The following is a 3,910-nucleotide window of genomic DNA, read 5'->3' as shown; positions in this document are numbered from 1 at the left end:
TGAGTGAATGTTGACTGTGATGTTCAAAACATTAAATTATATTTATCTTTAATCTGTACAATATCTTATACTATCAAATGAAACTTAGAAAACAACAATAAACTGTTTTAGGGCAAAACATGTTTTGCCTCATGGATTTGGGGAGTGTGTTTGCACACATTTGTGGTACCCCAGAATTTTCTCCTCCTTTGCCCAGCCCTGATAGAGAGCTCCTGGCCAAGGTAAACATTGTAGTTAATATGGCGTGCAGTGCCCTTCTGCTGGCACAACAGGAGTCTGCAGGGGACACTGACCAATCCAATCATCCCTCATGCATAATGGTATACCATAAGCAATATATGGTGAAACTTCTACCTAGCCTATTCAGAGGGCAAGGTGGAGCCATTACCAGAGTTGTATACCATCAATCACTCTCAGCATCGCCACAAGTGCACTAGGGCACAGCCCCCCCCCCCCCATCCCTTTATCAAGGGTTGAACACTTGAGTAATTACATATTTATGTCTTTCATTTTGAAGAAATTAGCAAACATTTCTAAAACATTGTTTTCCCTTGTCATTATGGGGTATTGTGTGTAGAAATAAGTATTTCATATATTTATAATTCAAGCTGTAACAACAACATGGGGAATAAATCAAGGGGTGTGAATACTTTGTGAAGGCTCTGTAAGAGTGGTTGAGTGGGAGTCGATGCAGAAAGTCTCTTGAGAAGCAAGTATGAAGAGTCAGTGAACACAATCTCTAAGGTGCAGGTGATTGTCTGTGGTCTATTGCACTGAAGTTCTGGGTAGGGCTGCGGTGGACATGGACAGTTGCTCCAGTTTTTCTCCCTGTAAGCGCACTTGCCCCTTCTTCCCCTGGTCTGCTGACACAATCAGGTCCTCAAAAATGAGGAGAGCGCCAGGGTTGGGAGGTTATTTAAAAATAATTATATGGCTCTGTCTCCACATCAGAAGAGTTATTTTGACCAACTGGCCAAAGCCTGTGAAATTACAGGAGACTAAGTTATTCTGCCCAATAAACAAATGGTCTTGAACACTGGAATCCCMAAACTAAAAAACTACACACTAAAACACACTAAAATCTCACTTTTCTCACTCATAACTCGGTACTGTATTTAAATGTATGGATTGGTTTACATTTATAAACAAACCTGTCTCTATGGCGACGCAGCCTTCTCTTTTTTATGTCTCGTTCCTTTGCCCTGTCAGGGGTGTTCAACGACTTATGCCTCTGTCTTTCAGTCCAATAGCGATGTGCAGCTGCATCTGAGGAGTCAGTGTGGTGTATTAGCAGTGGTTATATGTTACAGTCAGAGGTGGCGACCCGTCATTCAGGTCCCCACCTGTTCAGCATGTTATTTTGGCATTAATACGTGAAACATATCAGTTTGCAAATATGCTAAAAATATATAATTATAATTGAGTTAACAAAGCCTCCATACAAACATCGTCTCTTTTTTGCTTTCTTGAGTAAGGCAGCTCCAAATTGCAGGTGTTTCAGCCCAGATCAGTGCTTTCTGTGTTGGTGGGGCAGCCAGCGGAAAATATGGAGCTTAGGGGTTGGTAATGTTCTCTAGTTTGGCTCAGTGTTCTGTCACTCATGGGGACACTACGTCACTGCCAAATCTAAGGGTAGAACTAGAAAATTAAAGCCCCTTGTGTGCTGCCATAGAGTTACATAAGAAGCGCCCATTCAAGAAGGCTCAAGGTCATTGGCCACAGATAGAATGATGTCAAATCCCGTTAAATCTACCGTAGCTTTGATTGGACTGATCATGTCAACATCATACCTTCAAAAGCTTAGCTAGCAAGCTAGTAGTCATCATCATGAATCAAGTCGACAATCAAGGCGACAATCTACTGGCAAATCCTTTTCAATCCTTGTCATATGAAGAGAATATTGAAGATAAATTCTTCAATATCGGTGCTCATCGGCCGTTGGACATAAACATTACACAACAAGTTGGAAATCACAAATTCAACAATGAGTGGTTTAAAAGGAATCAGTGGCTACCTGCAAGCATTGCAAAGCAATCACCTGCCTGCTATTCAGTGGAGTGGGTGTGTGGTCACAGTCTGGGTGTAAGGGTCTCTTTTCCAAGCTTAAAACGATAAACATTCAACATTGGCTATAATGTCAATCTAGCATGATTTCTGATGCTCTAAAAACAACTGTTTAACTCAGAACTGGGAAATCTGAGATCAGTGAGGTCAAGACAACTGGGAACCCTGGAAAAAAACTAGGTCCGACTGGCAAAATATGTTTTTAACAGTCATCCAACTCAGAATTGTAAGTCGGGAACTCGGGCCTCTTTCTAGAGCTCTGACCTGAAGACCACTGATGTCATCATGATTTGACCTTGTTTTTTTCAGAGTTCCCAGTTGTCTTGAAAGCAGCATGAATCAAGAATGACAAAGTTTGATGACAAAAATGTCCCACGAAGCACCGCAGCACCACCTTCCTGTTCAAGTGAGCACAGCACAACAAGGTGAGTCCAGAAATGTATTGTATGCTGCTGCATAAATTATGTAATATACCAGGAAGATATGTAAACTGTAGCTAAGAAAGTAATACTAAGTGTATGTTGTGTAGTAAGCTGTCAGTAGCCCATGTGCCTCACCCTAATACAGTGCCTTGCTAAAGTATTCATCCCCCTTGGCATTTTTCCTATTTTGTTGCATTACAACCTGTAATTTAAATTGATTTTTTTTGCATGTCATGTAATGGACACACACAAAATAGTCCAAATTGGTGAAGTGAATTGGTGAAGTGAAATGAAAAAAACAACATGTTTAAAATATATATATATATATTTTTTAAAGGGATAAGTGGTGCGTGCATATGTATTCACCCCCTTTGCTATGAAGCCCCTAAATAAGATCTGGTGCAACCAATTACCTTCCAAATTTACATAAGTAGTTAAATAAAGTCCAGTGAGAGACAGAATATCAACAAAAAATCAAGAAAAAGGCATTTCAAAAATGTTATAAATTGATTCATATGCGTATATATTTATAAAACATGCGTTTTTCTGGATATTTTTGTTGTTATTCTGTCTCTCACTGTTCAAATAAACCTACCATTAAAATTATAGACTGATAATTTCTTTGTCAGTGGGCAAACGTACAAAATCAGCAGGGGATCAAATACTTTTTTCCCTCACTGTATTTCTGGCGCAAACCCAACACCTCTCATCACCCCGAGAACACCATCTCCACAGTGAAGCATGGTGGTGGCAGCATCATGCTGTGGGGATGTTTTTCATCGGCAGGGACTGGGAAACTGGTCAGAATTGAAGGAATGATGGACTGTGCTAAATACAGGGAAATTCTTGAGGGAAACCTGTTTCAGTCTTCCAGAGATTTGAGACTGGGACGGAGGTTCACCTTCCAGCAGGACAATGACCCTAAGCATACTGCTAAAGCAACACTCGCGTGGTTTGAGGGGAAACATTTAATTGTCTTGGAATGGCCTAGTCAAAGCCCAGACCTCAATCCAATTGAGAATCTGTGTTATGACTTAAAGATTGCTGTACACCAGTGGAACCCATCCAACTTGAAGGAGATGGAGCAGTTTTCCTTGAAGAATGGGCAAAAATCCCATTAACTAGATGTGCCAAGCTTATAGAGACATACCCCAAGAGACTTGTAGCTGTAATTGCTGCAAAAGGTGGCTCTACAAAGTATTGATTTTGGGGGGGTGAAAAGTTATGCACGATCAAGTTTTCTGTTTTTTTGTCTTAGTTCTTGTTTATTACACAAGAAAAAATATAGTTTATATATATTATATTATATATATTATATAGCATGTTGTGGTAGGAATGTTGTGTAAATGAAATGATACAAACTCCCCAAATAATGTATTTTAATTTCAGGTTGTAAGGCAACAAAAATGTAATTTGGTCTATTT

The sequence above is a fragment of the Salvelinus sp. IW2-2015 genome, unplaced genomic scaffold, assembly GCF_002910315.2.
Source record: "Salvelinus sp. IW2-2015 unplaced genomic scaffold, ASM291031v2 Un_scaffold4452, whole genome shotgun sequence".
NCBI classification, from domain to species: domain Eukaryota; kingdom Metazoa; phylum Chordata; class Actinopteri; order Salmoniformes; family Salmonidae; genus Salvelinus; species Salvelinus sp. IW2-2015.
Note: the sequence above shows the minus strand (reverse complement) of the source record.